At 43.9% G+C, this 19,909-nt stretch overlaps 1 protein-coding gene across 3 annotated transcripts in view; it reads left to right on the forward strand.

Annotated features, from left to right (window-relative positions):
- LOC132407605 (uncharacterized) overlaps window positions 1-19,909 on the forward strand; it is a 134,723-nt gene that overhangs the window by 29,097 nt on the left and 85,717 nt on the right. The gene's annotated exons all lie outside the window — the stretch shown is intronic.

Genomic DNA, 19,909 nt, shown 5'->3' on the forward strand with positions numbered 1-19,909 from the left:
AATCAATGCCCCGTAGAGTATAGGATTCTGGAGTCCTGATTCTCTGGGTAACAACATTTTCCTTTTCAGCATGGGCTCTCCAGTTCTGGGTTCTCCAGCTGAAGGAAACAGATCTGTCACTTCAAAGAGTATGGGCCATCTGTTGATAAGGTAGCCCTCTTATCACAGAAATTACTCCAACATGGTATTGTAACAGCACCTGTAAATGTAGGCAAGCTTTGACGGTGCTTAATGTTTCACGTTCGAAACACTTGTGTTCGCTCTGTCATGCTATTTGATCACTAGAGGTGATGACTGTACAACTCCATCTCTGAAGGAATCTTTTTTTTTAAACAGATGGGATAATCCTTTGGAGATGAAAGTAAAAATATTGTACATTCACAAAATTAGCTGAACTAAATTTACCATTTTCATATTTACAAGTTTGACCTAGAACTATGTAGGAACAGGGGCTACGACCCAGAATATTGAAGCCAGGCTGATTAAATTAACAATTAAACACTTCACTAATCCCTTCTGTCTACACAATGTCCATATCAAGATTCAGTATTCAGATTTATTTATCATGTGTATATCGAAGCAGTCAGTGGAATGTGTCGTTTGCATCAACAAGCAGCAGTGCTGGGGACAGTCTGCTAGTGTTGCCACACATTCTGGTGCCAACATAGTATGCCCATAATGCCCATCAGCACTGAACACAAAACAGAACAAAGCAACAACAGTAAACCAGCCCCGTTCCTCCCTCCCACACAGACACACACCCACATACACAGTCCTCCAACCCCAGGACCGCCTCCAACGGACGCCAACTTGGGCTCGCAGACATTGGGCATTGCCTTCCCCAGTGGACTCGCAGATTCACAGACTCGCAGTTCCGACCACTGGGCCTCAGCTTCTGAACTTCCGATCTAACCTCGGCTTCAACCCCAGGATCTGCTGATCACCAAACTACGCCTTGAACTGCGGGCTCGCCAATGATGAGACCCCGAGCAGGAACCCTCAAACTTCAGTCTGACCGATTCAGCTGCCAGCGGGATCATCGGACCTCCCTCCTCCTGATTACATGGAAGTCCAACTCCAGAGCCTGCCGACAAGTCGCTGACCCTGGAGGGGCCAGCAGCCCTCGTCCACACTGGTGTGCCAGCCAATCTCGGACCACGGTTATCTGACCTCTAATTCCCCCACAGCCATGTCCCTAAATTCTAACCTAACTCCCCTCACTGTCCCCCAAAGTATCATTATAAACCCAGATCTGAGCTGCGACATTGACCATAGCTCAGTGGCATCCTGAAAAATAATCCCTCATTACACATAGAATTGTCTAAGAGCCTGTATTGTATTCCCCTCGACTACCTCTCCTGTCAGCGCTGCCCAGCCACCTACTGTTCTCTTTGTTTTAAAAAAGATTTGGCCCTCACCTGAAATATATCTGCCTGCCTTAAATCTACTTGCTAATTTCCTTGCTTGCTGTGAATGAAACAGTTCAATTTGCACTGGGGTATCAGCAGTAGGTGACACTCTAATATCAGTTTCAGGAAAGGTGAGGAATCCTTTAGTTCCCACGTGTACTTACTTGGTTGAGCTGCCTCCAGCAATATTTGATGTCTTGTTGTGGCCTTGCTAATGCTTTGCAACTACCCGAACATAACTTTGGCACAGTCAGTAATTCATCCTGATGCTCAGCTTCCCCAAACTGGAAAAAGTTCAGTATCGCTGAGTGGAAAATGGTGCCCACAGGCTCAGACAACCTGTTGCTCTTTCTGCTTCACTGGTTTGGAACACAGTAGCACTTTCCGGTTTTCATCCAGCCACGTTCCACCAGCATATCAGTGGGCGCCTGCATGTGGTGTATTCCACTTGTGAAATGAGAAGCGTTATTTTGCTCTTCAGTTTTCTCAGTCACTTCTGACAACCTGTGTGAGCCTGCGTGAAGTGGAACTGTGCACAGAAACTTAATTAGAGGTGGTCAGAGTGTCTTTAGTCATTGGAGATCATGTCTAGGAACTTACAGAGCCGTAGATGTATAGAGCATTACAGCACAGAAGCAGGCTCTTCAGCCCATTGAGTTCATTCCGTACTGTTATCCTGCCTAGTCCCATTGACCTACACCTGGATTGTACCCCTACGTGCCCCTCACGTACATGTAGTTATCCAAACCTCTCTTCAATATTGAAATCAAACCCAGATCCACCATTTCTGCTGGCAGCTCGTTCTACACTCTCAACAACCTCTGAGTGAAGAAGTTCTCCTTCATGTCTCCCTTAACCATTTCACCTTTGAACTTTAACCTATGACTTACAGTTCTAGTCTCATCAGCGGGAAAATCCTGCTTACATTTACCCCATTGACACCCCTCATGGTATTGTAGATCTCTATCAAATCTCCCCTCGTTCTGCTACCCTCCAGGGAACTTGAGGTTTTTGTTTTTGATGAGCTGGCCAAGAGGGGTGATAGGGGCAGGGCGTGGTTTCTATGGACTTCACTGAGGCTTTTGATAAGGTTCTATCTGTATGGTAGGCTGCACTGAATGGTTAGATCAGGTGGAATTCTAGGAGCGTTGGCTAAATAGGTACATAACTGGCTTGATGTTAGAAAGCATGAGGTGATGGTAGAAGGTTGTTTCTTGGTCTGTGGCCAGTGGTGGTCTTGGGCTGGTGCTGGGCCCATTGTTATTTGTCATCTATATCAGTGATTCAGATGAGAATGTGCAAGGTATGGTTAGGAAGGCTATGTCCACACTAGACTGGATAAATCTGTAACTGAAGCTTTTTCTCTTTGTTTTGACCCTCCATCCATACTGAAATGGCATTTTCCTCCCCCAAAAACGGAGGTTCTCAGAAATGCTGTCCAGAGTGAATAAATCTGAAAATGCCTAATATCCGGCATAGTATGTACGGGGTAATCGGTGATTTTTAAAACTGATGTCATGACATGCCGGAACAAATGGTGGAGGTAGTGGGACATTTCATTGTTTTCTTGAATGCAACCTCCAACACCACAACAATATCTGACAATAGATGCGTAACAGCCGAACATAACATTATATGGAAATACAAGATAAGACAGGCAGACAGACAGACATACTTTATTGATCCTGAGGGAAATTGGGTTTCGTTACAGCCGCACCAACCAAGAATAGTGAAGAAATATAGCAATATAAAACTATAAATAATTAAATTATAATAAGTTAATCATGTCAAGTGGAAGTAAGTCCAGGATCAGCCTATTGGCTCAGGGTGTCTGACACTCCGAGGGAGGAGTTGTAGAGTTTGATGGCCACAGGTAGGAATGACTTCCTATGACGCTCAGTGTTACATCTCGGTGGAAAGAGTCTCTGGCTGAATGTACTCCTGTGCCTAACCAGTACATTATGGAGTGGATGTGAGTCATTGTCCAAAATGGCATGCAACTTGGACAGCATCCTCTTTTCAGACACCACCGTCAGAGTCCAGTTCTACCCCCACAACATCACTGACCTTACGAATGAGTTTGTTGATTCTGTTGGTGTCTGCTGCCCCAGCACACAACAGCAAACATGATAGCACTGGCCACCACAGCCTCATAAAACATCCTCAGCATCATCCGGCAGATGTTAAAGGACCTCAGTCTCCTCAGGAAATAAAGACGGCTCTGACCCTTCCTGTAGACAGCCTCGGTGTTCTTTGACCAGTCCAGTTTATTGTCAGGTTGTATTCCCAGGTATTTGTAATCATCCACCATGTGCACACTGACCCCTTGGATGGAAACAGGGGTCACCGGTGCCTAAGCCCTCCTCAGGTCCACCACCAGCTCCTTAGTCTTTTTCACATTAAGCCGCAGATGATTCTGCTCGCACCATGTGACAAAGTTTCTCACCATAGCCCTGTACTCAGCCTCATCTCCCTTGCTGGTGCATCCAACTATGGCAGAGTCATCAGAAAACTTTTGAAGATAGCAAGACTCTGTGTTGTAGTTGAAGTCTGAGGTGTAGACGGTGACGAGAAAGGGAGACAGGACAGTCCCCTGTGGAACCCCAGTGCTGCTGACCACTCTGTCTGACACACAGTGTTACAAGTGCACGTACTGTGGTGCGCTTGCAACTGATGAAGACAAGTTTTATCCATCTAACAAGATGCTTTATTAATATATTGCTTGGGCAAACATTCAATAGATGCAGATGTCACTTTTGCCCAGTAACTCATTTTATTGCACATGTTAAATACAGCAAAATAATACAGAAAGACATGGCAAAAGTAAAGACAAACAAGTGAGGTAACAGCAAATTTCACTTTTGCCCAGTAACAAGCCTTATTGCATTTAGTTGCAGCTGTTGTCCCTCTCATCAGTGAAGAGACTATGTCCGCAGGAAATATTTCTGGACAAACGTGCACCAAGTCTTTCGTTTCCTCTTTGCTTGTTTTCTGTGTGTCCTGCGCATGCCCAGTAGGAGGAGATTCACCCAAATATCTGTTTTAATGTGGACAGAAGTATTTTTAAAAATGCCTAGTGTGGACGCCTGTCATTTGTACGTGAAACTGGCGTTTTCAAAATTATCTGGTTTAGTGTGGATGTAGCCTAAGATAGCAGATGCCACTTCAATAGGTGGTATAGTGAACAATGAAAAAAATTATCAACAATTGCAAGGGGATCTTGATCTCCTGAGTAAGTGAGCTAAAGGATGGCAAATAGAATTCTGTTCGATAAGTGCATGGTGTTATATTTTGGAAAGTCAAACCCAGGATTTTCATGGTGGACTGTAGGGTTCTGGGGAGGGTTGTAGAAGAGAGGGGCCTTGGAGTAAATGTGCATGGATCCCTGAAGTGGAGTCGCAGGCAGACAGGATGGTGAAGTAGGGTTTTGGGCACGCTGGCCTTCATAAGACAATCATTGAGTATAAACGTTGAGAGGTAATGGTGCAGTTGTAGAGGATGCTGGTGAAGTTGCACGGAGCATCGTGTTCAGATTTGGTTGCACTGCTATGGGAAAGATGTTATTAAACTATTGAGAGTGCAGAAAAGCCTTACAAGGATGGTCCCAGGACTTGGGAGCCTGAGACATAGAGCAAGGTTAGATAGGCTAGGGCTTTATTGTCTAGAGTGTAGGAGACTGAGAGTTGATCTTGTAGAGGTGTATAAAATCATGAGGGGCATTGATAGGGTGAATACACTCAGTCTTTTCCCCAAAGTTGGGGAATCAAGGGCTTAGGTTTAAGATGAAAGGGGAAAGAGGAACTTGAAGGGCAACTTTTTACACAAAGGGTGGTATCAATGTGTAATCAGCTGTCAGAGAAAGTAGTTGAGGCAGGCATAATAACAACTTTTATTGGATAGGTACATGGATTGGTAAGGTTTAGAAGGTTATGGACCAAATGCTGGCAAATGGGACTATCTTGGTCAGTATGTCCTTACACCTGATTGCCAGATGCTGGCCTGCTATCGACAGGGAGCACTAGTGCCAGTTAATGTTTTACTTTGGCCATCCACTCCAGGCAGAGCTTATCACATATCCCGCCTCTTCCGATCCAGATCTACAGCATGTTCAGGTAGACATACTGGGAACATAGCAGTAGTTGAGCCAGTTGCCAATGAGTTGCCCCTTTATGTGGCACTCTCTCCAGAATGCTCTTTCTACCCCATAAATTCCTCAACCTCTCAAAAACAAAATCATGTGGTTAAATCAAAATTTCAAAACTGAGATTGGTAGATCTTTGGAGATGATTCCAGGTTAATGGTGGAATAACCTTTGTGTGCTTGTGTATGTATTGTAAACCATGTCTCTAGATGATACTTCACACACTATGAGGTCATGCTAATACTCAGGGATCACTGGAAAGAAAATTCAAAATTCAAAGTAAATTTATTATCAAAGTACATATATGTCACTATATACTACTGTGAGATTCACTTACTTGTGGACCTTCTCAGTAAATATAAAGAAACACACTAGGATCTATGAAAAACTGCACACAACGAAGACAGACAAACAACCAATGGGTAAAAGACAACAAATTGTGCAAATATATAGAAAACCTACAGCACAATACAGGCCCTTCAGCCCACAAAGCTGTGCCGAACATGTCCTAACCTTAGAAATTACCTAGGGTTACCCATAGCTGTCTATTTTTCTAAGCTCCATGTACCTATCCAGGAGTCTCTTAAAAGACTCTACCGTATCCACCTCCACCACCATTGCCGGCAGCCCATTCCACGCACTCACCACTCTCTGCGTAAAAAAACTTACCCCTGACATCTCCTCTGTACCTACTTCCAAGCACCTTAGAACTGTGCCCTCTCATGCTAGCCATTTTAGCCCTGGGAAAAAGCCTCTGACTATCCACACGATCAATGCCTCTCATCATCTTATACACCTATAAAAGAAAAAAAAAACTGAATAATAAAAAGATCAATAAGATCTATTGAAAACAAGGGCTCTGGAGTGCTTGAAAGTGAGTCCATAAGTTATGGAATCAGTTCAGTGTTGAGGTTCATGAGCTTGATGGTTCCTGAACCATCTGTTGTAGAACCTAACGTTCCTTCTTCCCAATGGCAACAGTGAGAAGAGAACATGGTCTGGATAGTGGGGGCCTTGCTGATGAATGCTGCTTTCTTGTGGCATTGGTCCTTGTAGATGTGTTCAGTGATTAGAAGGATTTTTCCTGTCATGGACTGGGCTGTATCCAGTATTTTTTGTAGGCTTTTCCATTCCTGGGCATTTGTGTTTCCTTACCAGGCAGTGATGCTACTAGATGGGAAACTCTCCACTGTGCATCTATAGAAGTTTGTCAGAGTTTTAGATGACATGCTGAATCTATGCAAACTTCTAAGAAAGTAGAGAAATAGGACTTACCTGGTGGAGAGGGTCAGTAACTTTAAACACCTCAGCATTATCATTGCAGAGGATCTGTCCTGGGCCCAGCACTTAGGCGCCATTTTCAAAGAAGGCACTTGCAAGTGCCTCTACTTTCTTATAAGTGCAGCGCTCTCATCAGGCTCGTACACAAACTTGACTCAATAGCTAAGTCTGCTAACAGCCACGTGACTCAGTGGTGAGAAGGCCACCTTTCATAAGCAAGATAAGTCTGTTTTTCGGTATAATTTGGGGTTCAACCAAAGTGGAAAGTTGGGATGTTCTGATCAAAGAACATTGATTGCAGCAAATGCTGTGTAAATACTGCCCCATACGCAACTAATGGTCGCCAAGAAATGACAGATCGTACACCAGCATAAAATTATGAAGAAAGTATAAAGACCAATTTCTCAACTTTTATCAAATGGTTAAGAGGAAAAGAAAAGAACAGTAAATGGGCCCATTACAGTTAACCAGTCTAAATGTACACATAAAAATTGGAGCTCGTTTCTGTAGCAGCTGGGTGTATTGCTTTACTCATGGCACTGAATTCTCATCACCAACCACAGGAAGAACTTCCTTTCTTGGAATCCTTTGTCTTGCAAAGCAGTTCTTGCTTTAGCATCTCCCCTTCAGATGGTATCTTCCCCGGGGGTTCTTCTCTCCACACCTCCTGCTGAAAGACCCCAACCAGACTACTATCCTTCAGAAACCTCATCCCACCCAGCTCTCTAGAATCTTCTTTCACATCCCACTAGGCAGAAAGTTAGAACGCATACCCAGCGAATCCTGATTTGCTGACAAAACATTCCTAAGTTGGACAACATGGTTCCATATCTTTAGCCGAAACCAAAACATTCTCACTAGCAGGACACATTCTTTTAAAGAAAACTGATAAAATAAAAATGCCTCACAGCTGTGGTGAACTACATATACCTGTCTGGACACGCCCCCTGCTGACTGCTCCTGTGGCTCCTCCCACTGACCCCTGTATAAAGGCGATTGAGGTCTGAGCCCGGCCTCTCAGTCTCCAGGATGTAGTATGGTGGTCAACCACTGCTTGTTCCTTCTTCCAGTCAATAAAAGCCGATATCTCTCCTTTACGTCTCAGAGTGAGTTACTGATGGTGCATCAACAGCATTGCAGTAGAAATCTTACTCAAAGCATTATATAAGTCTACATTTAAAAGGCATTATATTTGTCATGTCATCTAAATGCTTGCCAAGCTTCAGTGGAGAGTATACTGACTGGCTGCATCACAGCTTGGATGGGATGTACTGAACATTTGTTTGTTTTTAAGTCTCAAGTAAATTGAAAAATATATGGAAGAACAGATGCCCAGGCATGTTAAGAGCAGATATTTAGGAAATGAAAACTTCGCATAAAAGGACTGCAGCAGGACATCAAACTAAAAGTGGAAGAGTTGCACTGATTTTGGAGCTGGGATAATGACAACTACCACAAATAACACGTTTTACTGCTGGAAATCCTGTTAGTGTTTTCTTGTTTTAATACTCCCTATAGATCTTTGCCTTTGTCCCAAAGCCTGTTTCACTCAATCATTTCCCAGTGTTTTGAATGTCCAAGTAGAAAAAAATGTCCATAACACCACAACCAGACTGCAAGGACAAACTATTAACACTGAGAGCTTAAGCAGAACACCGCAGGAAAGTCCTTCAATGATTTTGGAAATGAGTGAACTTGACAAGGCACTAGGAAACTTGTTTTGTTTGAGATCTGCATAAACAAATGTGGCTGGCCATGTGTAAGTTAACGATGCAGAAGGTGAATTGATGGATATTTAACAAAATAAATGCTTTGAGATTTCTTCAGCTTATTTCATTTTAGGGACAGCTTCTTCCTCTCCACCATCCGATTTCTGAATGATCCATGATCATTACCTCACTATTCCTCTTTTACACTATTGGCTTATTATTTTCAGTCATTTTATATTTTGCATTGTACTGATGCCACAAAACAACAGATTTCATGGCATATGGCAATGATAATAAGCCTGATTCTGATTCTGACTTTAATTTTGATTCTGATCACTGAATATTTCAAAGTTCAAAATACATTTATTATCCAAGTGCATATATGTCAGCAGCTACAGTACTGAGCAAAAGTCTTGGGCACACATATATATAGCTAAAGTACCTAAGATGTTTGCACAGTGCTGTAGCAATTTTATGTACTGCACTGTACTGCTGCCACAAAAAAAACAAGTTTCATGGCATGTATGAGCGATGAGAAGCCTGATTCTGATATGGGTCTCTATTGTGGACTGAGAGTGGGAAAGGGGCAGGGAGAGGGAATTTACGGTTGGGTAAATGGGAAATTAGCAGGAAACAAAGAGAGACATGCTGTAATGATCAATAAACCAATAGTTTGGAATCAAACTACTTTACCTATTGTCTCAGCTCTAGATGTGTATACATGACACCATTCCCCCCATCCCACCCCACCTCGGCCCCGACACTCCTTTGCTGCCACCAGACTTACAAACTTGCTTTCCATTCCATGCTGACAAATGCAATACTATGCAAATATCTTAGGCACCCTAGCTCTATATATATATATATGTGTGTGTGACTAAGTCCTCTGCACAGTAGAAATATAGAAGAAACATAGAAACCCTACAGCATAATACAGGCCCTTCAGCCCACAATGCTGTGCTGAACATGTACTTACTTTAGAAATTACCTAGGACTACCCATAGCCCTCTATTTTTCTAAGCTCCATGTACCTATTCAGGAGTCTCTTAAAAGACCCTACCGTATCCACCTCCACCACCGACGCCAGCAGCCCATTCCACACACTCACTACTCTCTGTGTAAAAAACTTACCCCTGACATCTCCTCTGTACCTACTTCCAAGCACCTTAAAACTGTGCCCTCTCATGTTAGCCATTTCAGCCCTGGGAAAAAGCCTCTGACTATCCACATGATCAATGCCTCTCATCATCCTATACACCTCTATCAGCTAACGTCTCATCCTCCGTCACTCCAAGGAGAAAAGGCTGAGTTCACTCAACCTATTCTCATAAGACATGCTCCCCAATCCAGACAACATCCTTGTAAGTCTTCTCTGCACCCTTTCTATGGTTTCCATATCCTTCCTGTATTAAGGTGACCAGAACTGAGCACAGTACTCCAAGTGGGATCTGACTATATAGGGTCCTATATAGCTGCAACGTTACCTCTCAGCTCCTGAACTCAATCCCACGATTGATGAAGGCCAATGCACCGTACGCCTTCTTAACCAGAGTCAAACCTGCGTAGCAGATTTGAGTGTCCTATGGACTCGGACCCCATGTTCCTTCTGTACAAAACCTGAGTTTCATTTTCTTGCATGCATACTCAATAAATCCAACAGCCATAATAGAATCAATGATGGACTGCCCAAAAGGGCTTGAAGATTATAAACACAAAGCTTTAAGTTGACATTCAATGACTGAGTACTGCAGATATCTCCTTCCAGAGGAAACAACAATCCAAAGCCCATCTGCTCTGTCACCTAGATCTACAACACAGATTTATGGGTAAGTGATTCTGGGTGTCAATCAGCATTTCTGAAATGGGTTATCTGGTCATTGTCACATTGCTATGTGGGAGCTATTTTTTAACAAATTCACTGCATTATAACATTTCACTTGCATTTTTTTTCACTGTAACAGACTTTGGAATGTACTGAACAGGACATGAAAGATGTTTTATAAATGCAGTTTTTAAAAATATTTCAAGGGTAATGCTGGAAGATATTCAGGCAGTTTGCTCCATGCCCTGGCTAAGTACCTTACCCCTTGCCTTAATCTGATGCCCTCTGGTCATCAGTACCTCTGCAAGGGAAAATGTTCCTCACTACCTGTCCTATCTCTCTGTCCCTGATAACTCTGAAAACTTGAACCAGGACACACCCCACCCCCAGCTCTCTCTCAAGGTGGCACCGATAAGCGGCGACTCTTTGCATGCAGCTCCAATTGGAATCATCAGATATTCTCATTTTAGGACTACCATAGCTGAAATCAACAGGCACAGCCATGGGTGCTTCAGTAAGCAACATTGTTTTAAGAAATTTAAAACTCCTCAAAATTGGTAAACCCTGGACTGCAGACTTGGGTCACTAGTGTAGTTCCCCTTTAAGAAAAATGAAACAGAGGAAGTATACTGATCTGTATGTACAAATAAACTGCAAAACCTTTAGATCCTCACTCCCTGCTATCCTACTGGCAAGTGTATGTTCTTTAGAATATAAAATTGAAGACCTCAGAACAAGGTTGCAGTACTAGAGGGACATCAGGGACTGCTGTGTACTTTGCTTCACAGAAACGTGGCTCGTACTCACTATTTTTGATGCATTGCTGCAGCCTGAAGACTTCGCTGTCCACCCCAATGACAGGACAGCTGAATCTTTTAAAGGTAAATGCTTCACAATTAACTCATCACAGTGCACGGATCTGGCAGTTCTATCTCAGTCCTGGAACATAGAGCAGTCAAGTGTTGTCCATTTTCTATGCCGAGGTAGCTTCCTGCCGTCATCCTGGTAGAGGTGTACATTCCACTCCTGGCAAACCAGAGGAGCTGAGTACCATGATCAGCTGTCACGAAACAGCACATCCTGATACTTCCCCTATCATCATGGGGGATTTCAACCAGGCCAGCCTGAAGAAGCCTTTGATCAACTAACACCAGCATATCACCTGTGGAACCAGAGGAGCCAACACACCTGACCACCACTACACCACCATCAAGAATGCTTACCATACCATCCTACTCCCGCACTTTAGAAAGTCCGATTACCTGGCTGTACTGCTGGTGTACTGGCAGAGACTAAAGACTGCGGCACCAGTGGTGAGGAACAAGAATATATAGGCAATGGAGGTGGGTTGGCACTTACAGGACTGCTTTGAGTTACTGAACTGGACAATATTCAGTGATTCATCTTCAAATTTGAATGAATATACCACAGTTGTCATCGACTTCATTGAGACGTGTGGATGAGTGTGTGTCTTTGAGGACATACCAGACATCTTCAAACCAAAAGCTGTGGATGACCCAGGAGATTTGTAATCTGCTGACAGCTAGATATGTGGCATTCAAGACTGGTGATCCAGAATTATACAAGAAGTCCAGGTATGATTTACAGAAGACTATTTTAAAAGCAAGAAAATAATTCTGATTGAAATTAGACACAGAATCGGAAGCATGACAGCTCTGGCGGGGTTTGCAGACCATTACTTCCTACAAAGTGAAACCTAACATCATGAACAGCTCTGATCTTCACTCCCAGATGAGCTCAACACCTCTTATACACACTTTGAAAGGGAGAGTAAATCTTATCCATATCCCTGCAGGACTGATCTCAGTCTCAGAGTCTGACATCAGAACATCTGTTAAGAGGGTGAACCCTTGCAAGGCATCAGGGCCCTAATGATCTACCTGGTAGGCTCTGAAAATCTATGCCGGCCAACTGGTGAGAGTGTTCAAGGACATCGACAATCTCTCGCTGCTGCAGTTGGAGGTTCCCACCCACTTCAAAATGGCCACAATCTTACCAGTGTCTCTAGCGGTAAGATGGTGATGCGTATAGATGCAGCAGCCTCTTGGGGGCCAACCGAAGCTGCTTTTTTCCTTGTTAAATGTCCTTTTATGTATAGTAAGAATATTCTTCACTCCAAAAACTACCTGTACAGCAGGTCCACCCCATCAGTGAATTGCTCATTGTTCGAAGCAGTCGGCTGGGGTGTCGTAAGAGATGGCCTGTGGTTTGGAGAAGGCAAGATAGCCTGTCAAGCTGGAGAGGTCGAGTCGGGCCGCCCGGTCGGGGACGTCGAATCGCTCTGTCAGGCTGGGGATGTTGAATCAGGGCATTGGGCCTGGGGCTTCAAGCTGGGCGGTTGGGCTGGGGATTGGAGTCAGGCTGTCGGGCTGGGGAATTGAAGCTGGGCCATTGGGCTCAGGGATTCAAACTGGGCCATTGAGTTGCAGGAGAAGACAGTCTGCATTCGGAAGTGCCGGCCTGAGTGGAGACCGTACTGCTGCCCTCTACTCAGAGGCATTGGAGTTGGTTCCTTCAAATTGGCATCAAAGGGGCGTGCCGCAAAACTGTGAGTGACCGTCCTGGACTTTACTTTTGCGGTTGAAGACCCTGTTGGACATTGGCTGCCGCAGGCCAGCTTCCCTAGTTTGGTGATGGGGAAGTAGTGTTGCCTCAAGTTGTAAATAGGACTAGGCCTCAGTCCTCGGGCTTGTGTTGTGTGGCATCCAGGCTCAGTTGGGGGTGGCCTTATGTCAGTGCTGGCCTCCAATGGTGTATCAGTGGAGTTACAGGCTGAACCGCTGGGAACCATCAATTTGCGGGACTTGTTGCTCGGGAACTTAGTCTAAAAAATTGTTCTCTTACATGACTACATCCTTTTTTCTCCCCTTTCTTGTTACTTTGAATGCACGTGTATGTTTTTGCACCTTGGCCCCAGGAAACGCTGTCTCATTCGGCTGTATCTGTGTATGGTTTGAATGACAATTAAACTTGATTTGATTTGAAAAGCAGGGTGAACTGCCTCAATGACTATCCCACAGTTGCATTCACATCTGCTCTGATGAAGTGCTGTGAGAGGTTGGCTAGAATCAACTCCTGCCTAGGCAAGGATCTGGACCCGCTGCAATTTGCCTACAGCAGATGCAATGTCACTGGCTTGGATCACCTGGATCACCTATGTCAGGCTGCTGTTATTTACAAAGGAACAGTGTTCAACACAATCATACCCTCTGTACTAATCAACAAGCTTCAAAACCTGGGCCTCTGTACCTCCCTCTGCAACTGGATCTTCCACTTCCTCATTGAGAGCCCACGGTCCGTGTGGATCAGAAATAACATCTCCTCCTTGCTGACAATCAACACTGACACTCCTCAAGGACGTGTGCTGAGCCCACTGTTCTACTCTCTCTACCCTCATGATAGAGTAGGTACAGCTCAAACATCATCTATAAATTTGTCGATGCCAACGGCATAATTTCAGATGTTGACAGTGACGCATACAGAAGAGTGATAGATCAGTTGGTTGAGTGGTATCACAACAATAACCTTGCAATCAATGTCAGTAAGACCAAGGAATTGATTGTGGTCTTCAGGAAGGGCAAGTTCTGGGATCACACACCAGCCCTCATTGAGGGATCAACAGTGGAAATGGCAATCAGTTTCAAGCCCCTGAGTGTGAATGTATCTCAAGATCTGTCCTGGGGCCAATATATTGATGCAATTACAAAGAAGGCATGACAGCAGCTATATTTCTTTAGGAGTTTGAGGAGACCTAGTCTGTCACCAAACACTCTAGCAAATTTCTGCAGGTTACCGGGAGAGCATTCTATCTGGTTGCATCACCATCTGGTACGGAGGGGTCACTGCACGAGATTGGAAAAGGCTGCAGGAATTTGTAAACTCAACCAGCTCCCTCATGGACACTTGCCTACCCAGCATCAAGGACACCTTCAAAAGGTGATGCCTCAGAAAAGGACGGGTCCATTATTAAGGACCCCCATCACCAGGGCAAGCCCTCTTCTCATTGCTACAATCAAGAAGGAGGTACAAGAGCCTGAAGACACGTTCAGTGTCTTAGGAACAGTTTCTTTCCTTCCACCATCAGATTTCTGAATGGACAGTGAACTTATGTATACAATCTCACTATTCTTTTTGCTCTCTTTACACTACTAATTTAATTTATATATATTCACGGCATGTGCCAGTGATATTAAACCTGATTCTGATTCTCTTCTCCAAGGAAATCTATCTACCATACAGCCAACATCCAGGTTAATCTCTTCTGCACCTTATCCACTGCAATCGCATAATCCCTATTGCACACAATAATCTGGTGTCATATCTAATGTTTCTTATAATTGTGCCAAACCTTCCTGTTCACATATGGTAATTTTCTGTCCCCCAGCTAATAAAAACAAATATCCCTTCAGCTGCATGTACAGATTACATCTGAGGACTATAATGACCCCTACTGTTTACCTAGTCTCCCCTGTGGCATGGCAGCATAGTGGTTAGTGCAAGCACTTTACAGCACTGGCTGTAGGATCAGGTTTTGATTCCCAAAGCTGGCTGTAAGGAGTTGTATATTCTCCCCGTGACTATGTGAGTTTCCTTTGGGTGCTCTGGTTTACTCCCACATTCCAAAGATGTACGGATTAGAGTTGGTGAGTCCTGGGCATACCATATTGGCACCAGTGTTGTGGACACTTGTGGGCTGTCCAGCTGATTTGATCTGACACAAACGATAGACTTCATTGTATGCTTTAATGTACATATGACAAACAAATCTAATCTTTATCTTTAAGCAGATAAAGCCATCCATCTGAGTAGTATTTGTACTGACAGAGTGATCCAACATCCTAGTGATAGTGAAAGAAATATAGAAATTAGATCTGGAGAGGATGAAAGCTGCCAAGCAACTTGATCCTGCCTATTTACTGTATGTACATGTTATACCACCAAGCTGTACCCCTGATTGCTTGCAGGGAAGTTTTCTTAATCAGTACATCGAGGTCCCAACTAGAGAGCGTGCAATAATATCAGACAGCAAATTTTTTTCAGAAGTGTTGTTTCTTCAGAATTTTTTTATTGTTCATTATAGACCACTTACAGCTGATCACAAATATAATTCCAGACTACATGTATCGTATAGGAATTTGGAGAAACAAGAAATTAACTTTTATTGAACATACTGCATTTAATTGCGTAACACTGCTGATGCTTTGCAATAGTTCATCAAAGTTAAAATGCTTTATTGATGGTCTTCATTAGTACTCAATGTCTGAGGCTGACAATAGTCAGTCAGCAGTGATGGATTCCAGTTGCCCTGATACTACTTCTCCATGACTGCAATGTCCTGGTGAACCCTTTCACATGCTCATCACTGACAGTGCCAAGATTTGCAGGGAAGAAGTCTAAATGGGAAGGAATGCAGAACGTGAATCTTTAGTGATGTTGCACTTCACGGTATTGTACGCTTGAAGCATGTTGTCAACCAACTGCATGTAGTTTGGTGCTCTGTAGTTGCTAGGAAAATTTGCAACAACATCCTTGAATACCTTCCATGTGATTTTCTCCAGTCCCATTAAAACTTCCTCAAATTGCCTGTCATTGATGGCATGTTTGATTTGTGTACCAACAAAAATGCCTTCCTTAATCATGGCATCAGTTATTCTGGGAAACTGGTGACAGCAGGTTCCATCTTTGTGATCTTGAACGCAGTAATTCTACTTTTGCCTTTGACAAACCCAAGTCTCTGACCAGGTCATTTAACTCAGATTGAGTTATCAGATGAAGCTCAGCCAGTGTCGTTTTCCATTACTGGCTCATACATCATGGCATCTTCGTCTGCTCCTCTAGACTCCATGTCTCTGGTGACCAGTACTGGCAGACTATCGTTGTGCAGCGCAGGTCTCGTGGCCGAAGGGAGGCGGGGTTACTGAATGGATTTCTTGCTTTTAGCAGCGAAACCAGACACACTGGTCAGACCGAAGTAGCGTATGATCCTTCCGCTCTTGCAATATCATCAGCACAGCGGTTGGCGTTGACTTACACGTACCTCTGAGCCAGGTTCTAAGATCGACAGTGCATGTCGCACAACAAATGTGAGGAGCCCAGGCTTTGGCTTGGTTACCAATTTTACACCCAAAGTAGAGCTTGTAGGCTTTCTTAATAAAAGGAGTCGTGCTCCACCTTTGAAATTTAAGCATGTACTCGCCACAAATATCACAGAAGTATTTTGGCGGTTGCAACACTGGAGAGACATTTTGCAATCATAAATACTCCTGAAAATACAATTACTTGAGCACACACAAGATGCTATGCACCTGGATCATGCACATTAAAGTGATAGCTAGCCAATATATGTGTAAACACAATGCATAGAACAGTGTGTGCATGATACTTTTATAGCCTTTCGAAGACTTGTCCTGCCATGCAGCCTCTGCCCTGCCTAGGCATGCCTAGACAACATTGAAAACCTTTCCATTTACATTGTGATCAACTGTGACAGAGCAGCTCTGCCACAAGTAATTTCTCTGCCCCCCCCCCCCCACCCCATAGCCTTGTAATTCTCATTGTCCTGTCTGGCAGAGCAGAGGTTGTGCTTATTGGTCACACACGCTCAGGGTGGACTCGGTAGAAAATTTTATTTTGGGGGATGGGGGGAGTGCCGGCTCCTGAAAATGGTTAATTATTGATTGATTTTGTTGTGAATGTCATTGTGGACATTTATAATTGCGCAGAAGGATGTGAAGGCTTTGCTTCTAGTGATCATAATGCCATTGGTTTCAAGATAATTATAGGCCTGGTCCTCTGGTTGAGATTCTAAATTAGAGAAAGGCCAATTTTTCTGGTTTCAGAAAGGATCAGCCAAGTGTGAATTGAGCCAGGTTGTTTTCTAGCAAAGGTGTGATTGGAAAATGGGAAGCCTTCGAAAGTGAAATTCTAGGAGTACAGTTTGTATGTTCCTGTCAAAATAAAAGGCAAGAGTAACACATTTAGGGAATCTTAGTTTTCAGGAGCTACTGAGGATAATAAAAAGGAGGTGCATAACAGGTACAGGAGGAAAGAGCAAATGAAGGACTTGGTGGGGATAAGAAATACAAAAGAATATTTAAGAAGAAAATCAGACGGGATAAAGAAGCCATGAGGCTACTCTAGTAGACAAGGTGAAGGAGAATCCCAAGAGCTTCTACAGATATATTAAGAGCAAAAGGATAACGAGGGACAAAATTGGTCCTCTGGAAGATCAGAGTGGTCATCTACATGTAGAGCTGAAAGAGATGGGGGAGATCTTAAACAGAGTTTTTGAAATTGTTTTATTTAGGAGATGGACACAGAGTCTATTGAAGTGAGGCAAAGCAGTAGTGAGAGTATGGACTGTTTATGGTTACGGAGGAGAAAGTATTTGCTGTCTTGAGGAAAGTTAGTGTGGATAAAACCCCAGGACCTGACCCCAGACCCTGTAGGGGGCTGGTGCAGAAATGGCAAAGGCCCTAACAGAGACACTTATGATGAGGTGCAAGTGTATTGGAGGATAGCCAATGTTGTTCTGTTGTTTAAGAAAGGCTCTACAAATAAGCCAGGAAATTATAGGCTGGTAATCCTGACTTCAGTAGTGGGTAAGTGTTGTAGGTGAAGAAACAGATTCGATAGGTCTCAAGGACAAGGATTCTGGACACGCAGACTTGGTAGTAAAGGATTTTGTTTACAGAAGGCAAACGTGGGAAAATGGCAACAGAAGCAACACGCACACAATGTACAGTAGTTGGATCGGCATTAAAACACACACGGACAATTACCAACGAACGTGGAAAAATTGCACAGTAACAAAACACACACACACACACCCCCCCCCCCCCCCCGCCGCCACCACCACCCCACCCATCATCAATACAATATCCGCCCCCCTTAACTCTGCACGGGCACGGCTCTATGCTATTAGAGACAATAATCAACGTTCCCAACCCTATTCAATGCAAAGCTCACGAACAGTTTCTCCAGTGCCGTTCCACGGTTCTCAGCCTGGAGTGAAGCAGGGTGGTCCTTTGGAGATGGTAAAGAGAGCGAGTCCAGCACACGAGGCACCCTTTTAGTGCAGGAGGGCTGTAGGGTGCAGCCCAGGTAACTAACAGGGGGGCCAATGGCTCGGTGCCAGCCGAGTTAAGCTGATTACAAAGGCCAATTGCCCGAGGCCAAGTACAAGGCTATTTAAAGGTGCCAACAGTTAGGTGTGCATTGATGGGCGAGGAGGAGTCAAACCTTGATTGGCAGGTGGCATGCCTTCCGACCAGGTAGTGGGCAGTGTTGTCACGTGACAGTCATGACCCCTCCAATACGGTAAGTTATGGGAATTCCATGTAAGTTATATGTATTCCAAAGGGCCAAATATTTGAGTATTTCAATAGATAGAGATTGATTAGGGATCGTCAACATGGTTTTGTGCAACGTATGTTATGTCTAACCAAACTCATTGAGTTTCTCAAGGAAGTTACCAGGGAAGTTGATGCAGGCAAGGCAGTGGATGTCGTCTATGTTATCCTTAGCAATGCCTTTGACAAGGTCGCACATGGGACTTCGGTCAACAAGGTTCAGTCACTTGTCGATTGGTGGGCCGGGGTTTGGAGTTTGATGTTCTTTCTCAGTGTGGGCAATCTGTTAATTTTTGTGCAAGGGAAGGGTTGGGGGTTTGGGGTTTGCCAGTTTTTGTTTCTTATTTTCTTTTTGTGCAGGGGCATCAGTGTCTTTTCTTTCAACTACTTTGTTTTTTCTGTATTTTATGGCTATCTGGAGAAGACAGATCTCAGAATCAAATTATGCAAATGTACTTTGATAATAAAATTCACCTTTGAACAGGTAGATAGGATTGTGAAGGAAGCTTTTGACCCATTTCCTGTCATAAATCAAAGCACTGAGTGCAGGAGTTGGGATGATATATTGAAGTTGTATAGGATGTCAGTGGGGCCTAGTTTGGAGTACTGTAAACATGAGGAAATCTGCAGATGCTGGAAATTCAAGCAACACACACAAAATGTTGGTGGAGCACAGCAGGCCAGGCAGCACTGTCGACGTCTCGGCCCAAAACGTAGACAGTGCTTCTTCCTATAGATGCTGCCTGGCCGACTGTGCTCCACTAGCATTTTGTGTGTGTTGCTTGGAGTACTGTACGCAGCTTTGGTCACCTACCTACAGGAAAGGTGATGACCTGGGTTATAGGGAAAGGTTGAATAGGTTAGGACTTTATTCTCTAGAGCATAAAAGAATGAGGGGAGATTTGATAGAGGTATACAAAATTATGAGGGTATAGATGGAGTAAATGCAAGCAGGCTTTTTCTACTGAGATTGGGTGAGACTCCAACTAGAGGTCATTGGTTAAGGGTGAAAGGTGAAATGTTTAAAGGGAACATGAGTGGGCACTTCACTCAGAGGGTGGTGAGAGTGTGGAATGAGCTGCCAGCACAAGTGGTGGGTGTGAGCTCAATTTTAGCATTTAAGTGAAATTTGGATAGGTCCATGGATAAGAGGGGTATGGAGGGCTACGGTCCAG

Source organism: Hypanus sabinus, chromosome 2, assembly GCF_030144855.1.
Source record: "Hypanus sabinus isolate sHypSab1 chromosome 2, sHypSab1.hap1, whole genome shotgun sequence".
NCBI lineage: Eukaryota > Metazoa > Chordata > Chondrichthyes > Myliobatiformes > Dasyatidae > Hypanus > Hypanus sabinus.